We start from the raw sequence: 14530 nt of genomic DNA, 5'->3' as shown, positions 1-14530 counted from the left end.
AAGAAGAAGCTAGATTTGGTTAATCAATCCATTGATCGATGTTGGTTCATGTTATGTATCTGGATATATGTCACTGGAACAACTGCAGCAACATAAAACAGTAAAGTCGATTCAAAGATGGATTATTTATCCGCGAGACTGTGGGGACCCGGACGCTAATCATTCTCTTAATCATCATTTGGGATAATTTAATCAATTATAATAAATAGGTCTCAATTTTTTTCTTTTTAAAATACAGTATTATATGCGGAACGTAATGAAATACATTCTAATATACATGTCAGTATTAAAGTACAAGTCTTGTTTTATATACAATCATTCAAACTAAGGTTTAACAACTAAATATCAGGTGTCCAAACCCTATCTCTAGTCAAGGTCCGAAGTCTCCACTCTAATCCCGATCTCTCTTTATCTCCTCGACCCCGATCCTGTCCCACCTGTTGCCATGCACACATACAAACATGACAACAGCCGGATAACTCCGGTGAGAATAAAATCCCAGTATAAATCAATGAAACATGCAATCATATTACCAATGTAAAAACATGTAACAACTATCAGTAATATGTATCAAATCTAAAAACATAATCAATATAAAACTGTCAATCAGACTCGTGACTCCACGTCTCAGACTAGACTCAATCCTAGTCTAGGGATCCCGGTTTTCAGATGTTGGCATTCCTATATCGAATTCAGTAATAGAAGAAACTTCAATTCTATTCAATCGATATAACCAAACATCCGGTGTCTTGACCTATCCGTCACAGACTGTGGCACTATCGCCAATTCACTATCTTGTGACAAGGTGCAATGTGCCAGTGACGATTCCATCACCATCGGCACTTATGTCACAAGATTACTCGTCTAATACTCATCTAATACATGCTTCTATAAATCAATAGAACAAGCATATCAATTCAAATCATTTTAAATAATAACAATAAGTATGTGATTTAGGGAAACTCAAGTATATCCTACTCGAGTCGTTCTCCCAGTACCACATTGACTTATACCTTTCGTTCGTAGTCTCGGTCTGAAGAAATGGGAAGTTCTGAATTCAAGACTGTCTCTGTCAATCTGAAATGACATATCGAGAATAGCAATATCAACATTCCATTCCCAATTCAATACTAACTCCGATCAATCTGAATCTAATTCAAAATCAACGGCATAACGGCACAATCCCGATATCCCCGTCAATACAATATCAACAGATATCAATTACAAATCAAAACCAATATCTGATACAATCCATAATCAATCAATAATCCAAATCTGTCCAATTTCCAATCAATATAATCAGAAAATTATAACAATTTCATAATCAATCTGTTATTTGATCTGACTTCGATTCTACGATGTCTAATATTTCCAGAACACATAATAATGATCAAATAATAATTCTTCCAACATCATAATTTCAAATGATAACAGAACCTAATAAAACTTACGTCCAGTTGTAGCTGTCGATGAGAGGAGCACAGAACTGTGTTCGGATTCAAATTCTGATAAACGGATCTTGCACAATAAATTTCTAGGCTTTGAGGAAATTTGAGAGAATAGCTATGGAATTTGTTCGGTTCTTGCTGGATTCTGAAGAAGGAAATGATATTTGACATATCAAGTTGCATAAGAAAGCCAAGTGTCCCATTCAATCCAATTAATTGCACTTTAGCCCCTGAAACTTCACTATTTGCAATTTGGTCCTCACAATTTTTTTTAATTCAATTTCAATCCTCAACATTCCAAAATCATAAATTAAATAATCTCGGATTAAAATGATAAAATATCGGGTCTTACAATTCTCTCCCTCTGAGACATGATTTCGTCCTCGAAATCGCAGGCAATAAATCATATCAATAAGAAGGTATAACAGAAGCTAAACAGAATGCTCACATCAATGAAATAACTCTGGGAACTCTTGTCTCATTTCTGATTCAGTCTCCCAAGTAGCTTCTTCAATTCCATGACGAGTCCACTGAACTTTCATAAGCGAAATAGTCTTCGTTCTGAGCTGTTTTTCTTTACGATCAATAATCTGGATTGGTTTCTCGATGTAACTCAGAGATTCATCAAGTTCTGCCTCGTATGGCTGAATAATGTGAGAATCATCAGGGAGATACTTCCGCAGCATAGATACATGAAAATCATCATGTATTCCAGATAGAGAAGACGGTAATGCGAGTCGATAGGCACGATCTCCTATCTTCTCGAGAATCTCGTACGACCCAATATATCGTGGAGACAGCTTCCCTTTCTTGCCAAATCTGACAACTCCTCTGAAAGGTGAAATCTTTAAAAATACTCGGTCTCCTACCTCAAATACCAATGATCTACGTCGAACATTGGCATATTTGGCTTGTCTATCTTAAGCTATCTTCATTCTCTTTTGAATCAGTTTCACTTTTCTGTCATATCTCTAATCATATCAGGTCCAAACTCAGGTACCTCAGAGATATCATCCCAATATAGAGGAGATCTGCACTTCTTACCGTACAATGCTTCAAACGGAGCCATCTCAATACTCGTCTGATAGCTGTTGTTGTACGAAAACTCACAAAGTGGCAATGAATCTTGCCAACTAGTGCTAAAATCAAGCACTACAGCTCTCAGCATATCTTCCAGTGTCTGGATAGTCCGTTCTGACTGTCCGTCGGTCTGTGGATGATATGCGGTACTCAAATGTAACTCCGTACCTAGAGCCTGCTGCAAACTCTGCCAAAAGTGCGAAATAAACCGAGGATCACGGTCTGATACAATCGACTTCGGCACTCCGTGCAATCTGACCACTTCTCTAACATAGATTTCTGCCATTTGGTCATATCTGTACGTCATGTGATACGGAATGAAGCATGCCGATTTGGTCAATCTGTCAATCACGACCCAAATCGCATCACAACCTCTGAAGGAACGTGATAATTGCGTCATGAAGTCCATGGAAATGTGATCCCATTTCCATTCAGGAATCGATAAACTGCGCAGTAGACTTCCTGGTTTCTTTCTTTCCGCTTTCACCTGTTGGCAATTCAGACACTTAGAAACAAATTCTGCAACATCAGTCTTCATCTGTTTCCACCAACACTGTCCTTTCAAATCATTGTACATCTTTCTGCCACCAGGATGAATGCTAAAACGACTGCTGTGCGCTTCTGCCAGTATCCGCTGTCTCAATTCTGAAACATTCGGTACAACAATACGATTATTCACATACAGTACACTGTCACGTACCTGATATTCTGATTGATGTCCTGATCTGACCATCTCAATCGATTTTTGCACTTTCTGATCAACTTTCTGAGCCACTTTAATTCTCAAAATCAGCTCTGGTTCAGCTTGAACATCATACAATCTCAGTGGTCTACTATGTGTCTCAAATACTAATCCAGACAAACAGCAATCTTTTATCAAATTTGAAACACCAATCGTCGACACGGATAAGGAACATACCTTTCGACTCAGTGCATCAGCTGCTGCATTGGACTTCCCCGGATAATATTTGATTTCACAATCGAAATCCTTTAATAAATCAAGCCATCTTCGCTGCCTCATATTCAGCTCTGACTGTGAAAACAGATATTTCAGGCTTTTGTGATCAGAATAAATCTCAAATTTCTCACCATAGAGGTAATGTCGCCATACTTTCAGTGCAAATACAATGGCTGCCAATTCAAGATCATGAATTGGGTAGCGAGTCTCGTGTGGCTTCAACTGTCTCGAAGCATAGACAATGACATGGCCTTGCTGCATCAACACACAACCCAAACCTCTGTGAGAAGCATCACAATAAACTACAAATCCACCAGTACCTGACGGGATAGTCAACACCGGAGCACTGGTCAATCTCTTTTTCAGCTCTACAAAACTGGACTCACACTCCTCAGACCAAACAAATGGAGCATTCTTCTGAGTCAATTTCGTAATAGGTTTAGCAATGCTCGAAAAATCTTTAATAAATCGACGGTAATATCCTGCCAAACCTATAAAACTGCGAATCTCTGGCACCGATGTCGGTCTCGGCCAACTGATCACGGCTTCAACCTTGCTAGGATCAACAGAAATCCCATCTCCAGATATAATGTGACCCAGAAATACAACCTGTCTCAACCAAAACTCACATTTGGACAGTTTTGCATACAATTTCTCAGCCCTCGGAGTTTTCAAAACAATTCTCAGATGTTCAGCATGATCAATCATATTCTTCGAATATATCAAAATATCATCAATAAAAATAATCACGAAATCATCGAGATATTTCTGAAATACTCGGTTCATCAGACCCATAAAAACAGCTGGAGCATTGGTAAGACCGAAAGGCATGACAATAAACTCATAATGTCCATACCTGGTTCTAAACGTTGTCTTCGAGATATCAAAATCTCTTACTCTCAGCTGATGATATCCAGATCTCAGATCGATCTTGGAATATACTGAAGAACCCTGCAACTGATCAAACAAATCATCAATGCGAGGCAAGGGATATTTATTCTTTACCGTTGCTTTGTTCAATTGCCGGTAATCGATACAGAGTCTCATAGAACCATCTTTCTTCCTCACGAACAGTACTGAAGCACCCCAAGGAGACACACTCGGTCTGATATACCCCTTGGCCAGTAAATCCTCCAACTGTTCTTTCAACTCTTTCAACTCAATCGGTGCCATTCTGTACGGAGCCCTCGAAATCGGAACTGTACCTGGCATCAACTCAATACTGAAGTCTATCTCTCGAATCGGAGGCAATCCAGGAATCTCATCTGGGAAGACATCAGAAAACTCACACACCACTGGCAAATCCGCCAATGATGGACTCGATTTCAGTAAATCAACTTAATAGACAAGGAATCCCTCCGCTCCTTTATGTAACAATCGAGTCATAGATAATACGGATATCAAAGGAATTCTAGATCGAGAACTCTTACCGTAGAATTTCCACTCATCAGCCATATCCGGTCTGAATCTCACAATCTTGTGGAAACAATCAACAGTAGATCTGTACTTGGTTAACATATCGATACTGATAATACAGTAAAAATCAGACAACCCAAGCACAATACAATCTATCTCAATCTCATGCCCGTCAACTGTAGCATACAATGTTTCACAGACTTCACTGATATCAAACATGTCCTTAACGGAGAAGAGACAGATACTACAGCAGCTAGGGACTCAACAGGCAATGCATGCATCAATGCAAATCTCTCAGAAATAAATGTATGTTATGCACCAGTATCAATCAATACATAAGCAGGATAACCAGAAATAAAACAGTTACCTGCAACAACATCATCAGGTGCGTCCTGAGCCTGCTCCTCAGTCAAAGCAAAAACTCTGGCCTTCTGTCTAGGAGGCTGGCTCACTGTCTGGCTTCCTCCTGGCCTCTGCTGTGACTGGGTAGATGGTGCTGGCTGGAAAGAATTAACGGCAGATGGTCGTCTCCCTGTCTGAGCCACTGATCTAGATGACTCTGCTGTCTGGGATCCCTGAGTATCTCTCTGGGGACAAACTCTAGCAAAGTGTCCCTGCTGTCTACAGATACAGCAACTGCCAAACACTTCTCGGCACTGCTCGGTGGAATGCTTCCCTCCACAAGTGTTGCAATAAGGTCCTGTATAACTCTGGCCCTGATCGGTCTGTCTCGAGCCACTAGAACTGGATGAACTGCTTCCAGATCTTTTAAATTGCTTTCCTCTGGCTTTCAGAAATTCCTTCTTTCCGCCACTGTTGCTGCCACCCTCAAATCTGGAAGGGGGTGGAGGCATCTGTGGTCTCGGTGCTGGAGGTACAAACGAATCTCCTCTCTGTCTCATCAGACGGCTTCGGCACCCTTCGCTCTATTCAAGGCATCGGTAAAATTATTCGGTCTTCCGGTATTCACCAAGGTAAAGATTTCCGGATTCAAGCCATTAATGAACTGGCCCGCAACAGCTTCGTCATTTTCGACCACATGTGGAGCAAATCGTAGCAATGTGGAGAACTTGGCTACATATTCTTCGATGTTCAGTTGACCATGTCTCAAGTTCGCAAACTCTGCTCCCTTATCCTTCCTGTACGACACTGGAAAGAACCTCTGATAAAATTCAGTTCTAAACACATTCCAGGTAATAACTGTACCTCGATGCTCCAATGCCCGCTTTGTGTTAATCCACCAGTTCTTTGCCACATCATGCAACTGGTGCCCTATCAGTTTCACTCTCCGCTCATCAGTGTAATCCAAGGACTCAAACAGCATCTCAATGTCATCCAGCCAACTCTCACAATCCACTGCTGTCTCAGTACCCTTCAGTGTAGGTGGATGAAACGACTGAAATCTCTTCAACAATGTCTCCATCGGTGTTGCTATTACATCCATTGGAGGATTCGAAGTGCTACCCTGTTCTGGTATTCTTCGAGTAGGCATATCTGATTATCAAAAGGGTTAGCAACCAAATACCACAAATCTGTTTCAGTCCTCCTCCGATCATCTTACTGCTGATCAAGAATCGGTTCTGATTCATTCTCAATAACACATGTTTCCAATTCAAGTCAGATAAACAGATAAACATGCATTATAAGGCAGTAGAACATGCTAGCAATCAAAAGCAAGGAAGAAGAACTCAATCTACCCTGCTCACTAGCTTCTATCTCAATCTAAAGGATATATCGCTCTGATACCACCTGTTGTGGGGACCCAGACGCTAATCATTCTCTTAATCATCATTTGGGACAATTTAATCAATTATAATAAACAAGGGTCTCACTTTTTTTCTTTTTAAAATACAGTATTATATGCGGAACGTAATGAAATACATTCTAATATACATGTCAGTATTAAAGTACAAGTCTTGTTTTATATACAATCATTCAAACTAAGGTTTAACAACTAAATATCAGGTGTCCAAACCCTATCTCTAGTCAAGGTCCGAAGTCTCCACTCTAATCCCGATCTCTCTTTATCTCCTCGACTCCGATCCTATCCCACCTGTTGCCATGCACACATACAAACATGACAACAGCCGGATAACTCCGGTGAGAATAAAATCCCAGTATAAATCAATGAAACATGCAATCATATAACCAATGTAAAAGCATGTAACAACTATCAGTAATATGTATCAAATCTGAAAACATAATCAATATAAAACTGTCAATCAGACTCGTGACTCCACGTCTCAGACTAGACTCAATCCTAGTCTAGGGATCCCGGTTTCCAGATGTTGGCATTCCTATATCGAATTCAGTAATAGAAGAAACTCCAATTCTATTCAATCGATATAACCAAACATCCGGTGTCTTGACCTATCCGTCACAGGCTGTGGCTGTAAGGACCGTGTATCGTATTATCGTAAATCCTATATGATTATCGATAATTCAGGAATTTGATATGTGATTATACATTTGATGTTATTATGACAATGGAATTGAGAAATGAATATTGAATATGAATTGACGTTGTAAGAGCTCGATTGGAAAAGCCGGACGCCAATAAGTACAAAAATCAAATAATGGTACAGAACGTGTGGCGCCCGGGCGGTAGAAAGTGACCGCCCGAGCGCCAGAGTATGTGAAATGGATGTTCGGGCAGAACATGCCGCGCCCGAGTGGTAATTTGTGACCGCCCGAGCGCGGTACATATTTGAGTCGGGGGCAGAATGTCTCGCGCTCGGGCGCGAGAATTCTACCGCCCGAGCGAGAGAGAGATGAGGATAAGAATGAGAATTTTGTTCTTTCTTTCTTCATTTCTTATACGATAACTTCGAGGGAATTCTAGAGATTTCGAAATCTTTCTTCCAAATCGACTTCGAAACGCTGTCCAAACGCGAAACAAATTATATATTTGTGATCGTCGCGTCGAGAGCTTCTGACTGAGGTAATTTTCTTCTAGTTCCAGCAGCTCGAAATATCAAAGTGCTGGAATAGCATGTATTTGAAGTCGAATTTCTGATATGTAGTAGAATAACCGACAAGAAACTTGTATTCGAAGTTGGAATTGAATTATGATATGAATTTGATTTGATATGAATTTTTGAAGTTTCAAATGATATTTGAAACTCATATTAATGATTTTGGAGTATGTTATTGATTGAAATGAGTATGTTATTGATGTAGATAAAGTGTAATATCAATATCCTCAGGCTACATCAACTGGAAACGAAGAATTGAGGTATGTTGCGACCGGGTAACATACGACAGGTATCTGTATTATATGATATATGTCGGATTGATTTGATTGATTGGAATGAGATTATGTGTCTATATGCCTTATTTGTTGACTGATGTGGCATACATGACATTGAGATTGAGATATCGATGTATAAAATAAATGTTTTGTTAACACACATCATTTTATGCATACATCAATACATGACATGCAAGTTGAGCTATGATCCTTGGATACCCTGATATGATTTGATTGGATTCCGGGGTTTGTGAACACAATCGCTATGCCGGTATTATATGACCCGTAAAGCATAGACAATTGTGGCCCCATATGATTGGATATGAGATTTGGGATTTGATGGCGCTTTGCCGACGCTATCATACGAGTATCCCATATTGGCCGGTGTACCAGCTCGAGCATTGATTTGATAGCGATTCGATTGATTCTGACATGTGCTCAGTGGAAGGGCATTTGACCTGATACCTCCACGACATACATGCATTGCATACCATATATCATTGTTTAGATATCTGTGGTATATATGATTGGTTGTTCCATACGGAGCTTTGCTCACCCCCAAGGGGGGCTGTTGTTGTCTTTGTGTGTGGACAATGGCAGGTACTTCAGGAGACCGGAGAGGGTACTTCTGGAGGGAGCAACAGCTTGGGCTGAGGTTTTATGTTTTGTCTTGTTCCAGTATATATGTATATGTATCTATATACCGGGGCATGTCCCGAGAATGTGAGTTGTTTGTATGTGATTGGTTTTTGATTTCGTGTGTGCATGTTTATGACGTGAGATGAAATACTATTTTTAATATTCAAATAAAATGATTTGGGCTCATTGTAAAGAAAATTTAAACTCGTTTTCCGCTGTAATTAGTTAACCCTAATCATATTGCATTGTAATAACGATTAGGAGCTAAGGGCCCCAAAGTGGCACTATCGTCAATTCACTATCTTGTGACAAGGTGCAATGTGCCAGTGACGATTCCATCACCATCGGCACTTATGTCACAAGATTATTCGTCTAATACTCATCTAATACATGCTTCTATAAATCAATAGAACAAGCATATCAATTCAAATAATTGTAAATAATAACAATAAGTATGTGATTTAGGGAAACTCAAGTATATCCTACTCGAGTCGTTCTCCCAGTACCACATTGACTTATACCTTTCGTTCGTAGTCTCGGTCTGAAGAAATGGGAAGTTCTGAATTCAAGACTGTCTCTGTCAATCTGAAATGACATATCGAGAATAGCAATATCAACATTCCATTCCCAATTCAATACTAACTCCGATCAATCTGAATCTAATTCAAAATCAACGGCATAACGGCACAATCCCGATATCCCCGTCAATACAATATCAACAGATATCAATTACAAATCAAAACCAATATCTGATACAATCCATAATCAATCAATAATCCAAATCTGTCCAATTTTCAATCAATATAATCAGAAAATTATAACAATTTCATAATCAATATGTTATTTGATCTGACTTCGATTCTACGATGTCTAATATTTCCAGAACACATAATAATGATCAAATAATAATTCTTCCAACATCATAATTTCAAATGATAACAGAACCTAATAAAACTTACGTCCAGTTGTAGCTGTCGATGAGAGGAGCACAGAACTGTGTTCGGATTCAAATTCTGATAAACGGATCTTGCACAATAAATTTCTAGGCTTTGAGGAAATTTGAAAGAATAGCTATGGAATTCGTTCGGTTCTTGCTGGAGTCTGAAGAAGGAAATGATATTTGACATATCAAGTTGCATAAGAAAGCTAAGTGTCCCATTCAATCAAATTAATTGCACTTTAGCCCCTGAAATTTCACTATTTGCAATTTGGTCCTCACAATTTTTTTAATTCAATTCAATCCTCAACATTCCAAAATCATAAATTAAATAATCTCGGATTAAAATGATAAAATCTCGGGTCTTACAGAGACGAAATTACCCGTATACAGTGCTCTACGTTGATGGAAAGCGTTCATATGATATGACGACTTCGAATCGAGATAATGCAACACTACATAACTACTCTTGATAAAAGCGAACGATAATTTACAGAAACTTCCAAACACTAAATGAACAAAAAAAATCAGTAAAGATGTCAAAAATTCTGATCAATGCAGAAGGAGAGATTATTTGTAACTTGTTCACTAGTTGCGGAGAAGGAACATCACCTTCTAGATACGAACGTAACATTATGTGATAAGCCAAGGGATGCAATGTTCGGTCTAAAAGCACCTGGTCCAGACGCAACCTTCTAGAATAGGCCAAGGGACACTTATTTTCCAAATAATTTTGTCCAAAAAGTTTAATACGGTTAATGACACTTATTTCCAAATAAATTTTGTCCAAAAATTTTTTTACGGTCAGGACACCGCACCGAGCCGACCACAAGCGCGCGTGTTTCACCAAGACTCTGGCCATCAACGTCATTCCTCTTTTAAAAACTTCAGTGTCCGTAAAGGCCCAATCTCATAGTTCAAAGTTATAACTAATAAATAAGATAAAATTTGGTTTGACTTTCAATGTGGAACAACTTCATATCTCATTTAATTCAATATTCCAGTGGTTACTAACTCGTGAGAATTATATCTAATATATGTCACAAACAACAATAAGACACTATTTGGACGAAAGATCATAAGGCTTTACATCATATATATCTGCCGCTATATAATAATATTTTTTAGGAAATATATAATAATTTTTTCAAATCAATAAAAAGTTAAAATTGTTTCCATATTTTACTTTTTAATTAGTGTTAAATACCTTAAATTTGATGATGACAAATAATAAATTATTATGTTAGATCAAACTATTTTGCTCTAATCTACAAGTACTCGATCGTTCTACTTAACATTAAGTAGATACATGTTCGACCGGTCTCAAGGCTACGCCATCCAACCGTTGTTTTATTTTACTCCAATTGACCGGTCGAAAGTGCATTTAAAGTAGTACACAAAGTTCAAACCATTGATTCCCAATAGCACTTCACACGGTCGGATTTGATGTTTCTCATAAGGATATATGGCAAGTCAACAATACTGATGAAAGCTTAAAATAAAAATATTGCAAAAAGATCCTACCAACTCTCGAATAACAGAAATCTGTAGTCCAAAAAACTTTTTGATAAAATATGGACTTAAAATCGCAAAAACAAGAAAGATATTAATTAGCATTAAATGATACTTGCAATGATTGATGGTGACATGTCCATATTCTCAGGAAACAATACAAGTTATCGTTGATCGGGAAAATTCAAAAGATAATATAAATAGAGAATGCCAAAAAGAGTTGAAGATACGAAAATTCACAAAAACACACATTCAAGCTTACATTCTCTAAAAAGATTTCTGAGTGCTCCTAATTATTATTCACTGCTGCTCTTCAGCCCTAGTATTAAAGAACATTTATCAGATCTTCAAGGATCATAAAAAGCCCATGTCAAACCACTCGACCATTTCTGTATAGAGCGTTTGAAGAGCTGTTCGACAATTTGAATATTAAGATTCACTTCTTTACTTGTTGTATTGGTTGTTAGATTGTGTATCTCTCTCATTTGAGTTACTAGGAGTTTTAATTTAAGTAGTAGGTAAGCGAGTCGTTACAAGTTTTGTAAAACCAAAGTCTTCTAGTAAAATCCTTACATAAATGGAAGAATGAATGACGTGTGAGCTTGAGTCTCCGAACATCCATGAGCATCGCTTGTGTTAGTTCCTTACTGCATTTAGTTATCTTGTTTAAATTGTCCTATTTGAGTATAAAGTAGTCATAGTATTCATCGGACCGTTTCCACATAATTTATTGTTCGGCCGTCCTCAAGAGTTGAGAAAATCTGGTCTTGACATTTAAGAACATCAAAACATGATGTCGCACTATTTGACATGGTTTAGAAGAAAAAGTTTAAATGAGTTTATTCACTCATCTAAACTTTAATCCGGTCTGATAAGGAGTGTATATTGTAGGAAAAAAAATCAAATAATATAAATGATATAACAGTACAAGAAATGATATAATATAATAGTATATTTTACGTTTTAAGTGTATATGGTACAAAATATTTCGTATATTTCGATTATTATATTTTCTTAAAGGATCAGCCGAATTCACATCTATATCCCTGAACTTCATGATGCTTCAGCTTATTTGGAGCGGAAATCACTCCATGATCTTGGCCTAACTCCAAAAATACAGATCAGAATCATCTCCATTGCCAAGTAGAACTTGTATTTATCCAAAAACCTGTTCCAAACCCCACTCACGATGCAGTAATGGCTGTCGAAAGGCTCGTGGTGGTGCGCCGCGTGCTCAGCCCTCGGCAGAATAACCCCGAAATCTTGCATCGCCGCCACGAACCGTGGAAGCTTCCCTTTTGGTGTGTGAGACCATGCATGAAGCTGCTGACATACCGCAACCGAAGAACGCGGCAGCAAAAGTCAGCAAACTCGTGATTGGTGCAGAATATGTTCATTGGTAATACGAAAATGGTGAAACACGCCGCCCCGACGTAGAGGTTGGTGGCGATGTGGCATTTAGTTATCGCCAACGGATGCTCGTGGTGACGGATGAAACCTTCGATCTGTGACCCGAAAACGGGAGTTTTGGTGCTGCCGTAGTTGTCGATGGCCCAATGGTATATCCCGGTGCCGAGGTCCCCTAGAACGTAGCCCATGAAGGCGGCGAAAATTGGATGGATCCAGCATCGCAGACCGGTTGATTGTCGAGAAATTAATACTAAGGATTTGGCTACAGAAATCACAAGTGTGGCGCACCCAATTGATAACCATGCACGCTGAATGCTAGTTGGTGTTTTCCAGTTCTCTTCATCATAGAAGCGCTTTGGAGATGTTTTGGAAGCAGTCTTCTGTTGAGGCACAAATTCAGCCATTAATTGTTTTCGGAGCAAATGGATACAATAAATTCTATGAAAAATACCAAGTTTTATGCAGAGAAAGGAAATTCTGGAACGATATTCATGGGAAGAAACACATGCATACATATATAATATATGAGTAGAGTAGATTAATTTTAACGATATTCACAATAAAAAATAATATTTTTAACATAAAAAGTAATAATTTTTTATGGATGACTCAAATAAGAGATCCGTCTAACACAAATTTTTGTCATAATATATATATATATATATATATATGTATGCACGTGTAATTGAGATTTTGATGTACATTGTTCGGTACGAAAGTTCTGACAAATTATGAATTTAATAAAATAAATTTATCGTTTCTAACAAGTAATACGTGGCACTTATCCATTATCGTAAGAATATTGATTTATATTGATTTTTATGGGACACAAATTAAATTAATATGAAACTTAAGAAACATCTTACAGCATAATCCCTTAATTTGTATTTCTTCGTTAGCTGTTGATATTAAGGACATTTTATTTTTCAATAATAATAAATAATGCAGGTGGAAGATGGCGATGATACAAGAAATTTAACGAAATTAAGTTTCCACAAAATTATATATGTCAAGCACGCTTAATTAATACTAGTTATTTTGCACACGCGATGCGTGTGTACAGTCTTTTTTATCATTATCGATGAACTAAAGTGAAAGTTGACAAATTATGGTGGAACTAAATTGATATTTGAATTGTTTAAATAAAAAAAATAAAAATAAAAGTGTGTGTTGAATTTTTTTATTTTTTTAAAAAATGTAATATATATATATATATTCAATTGAAATATTTACAACGACCACAATAACATAACAATTGTCCTCTAATTAGCATAAATAAATTCAAATAATTTAAAAATAGTACTTGAAGAGAAAAGGCAACGCGACCATATAATTTGTTGGAGCTTTTTTCATAATTTGAAACGCTTCCGCTCCATCAGCCATGTCAACCGATGAAAACGCTAACGATGAACTCGCTCTAGTTAGATGTTAGAAAGCTCGGAAATATGCGATATTCAGGTCGACGATCAAATTATTTATGGTTTATACGTATGAAGATCATATAGAAGAGAGAGCCAAGCCAGCTAACCTGCAGCTGAAGTAAGCACAAGGAAAGTTAACAGAGCTACTTTCATGCACTTCTTCATTTTAAGCTAGCTATTTACTGGTTGATGTACATTTTGTGATTCAAAGGGATTTAATTTATAGAAGTGGGATGAAAATCCAGAAAAAAAAAAACAAAAAAACAAAAAAGCAAAAAAAAAAAAAAAAAACACACACAATCCTAATTAATCAGTGCAACTTGTTATTACAAGGCTGGGATGATTACAAAGGTTGTAGAAATTCTACGCTGACAAATTTTCCCTTACATTATACTATACTAATTAGAAATTACAGGTCGATTATTTATATATGTTACAGATGGATTAGAATTTATTTAA

General features: G+C 37.6%; 1 pseudogene; it reads right to left on the bottom strand.

Moving 5' to 3' along the window:
• Nucleotides 1–12308: 12308 nt before the first annotated feature.
• LOC142541759 (fatty acid desaturase 4-like 1, chloroplastic) lies at nt 12309–13054 on the bottom strand (annotated as a pseudogene).
• Between the last annotated feature and the right edge of the window lie 1476 nt (nt 13055–14530).

This window comes from Primulina tabacum, chromosome 4 (assembly GCF_025594145.1).
Source record: "Primulina tabacum isolate GXHZ01 chromosome 4, ASM2559414v2, whole genome shotgun sequence".
In the NCBI taxonomy this organism is placed as follows: Eukaryota; Viridiplantae; Streptophyta; class Magnoliopsida; order Lamiales; family Gesneriaceae; genus Primulina; species Primulina tabacum.
Note: the sequence above shows the minus strand (reverse complement) of the source record. Positions and strands in the feature narration are given on the sequence as shown.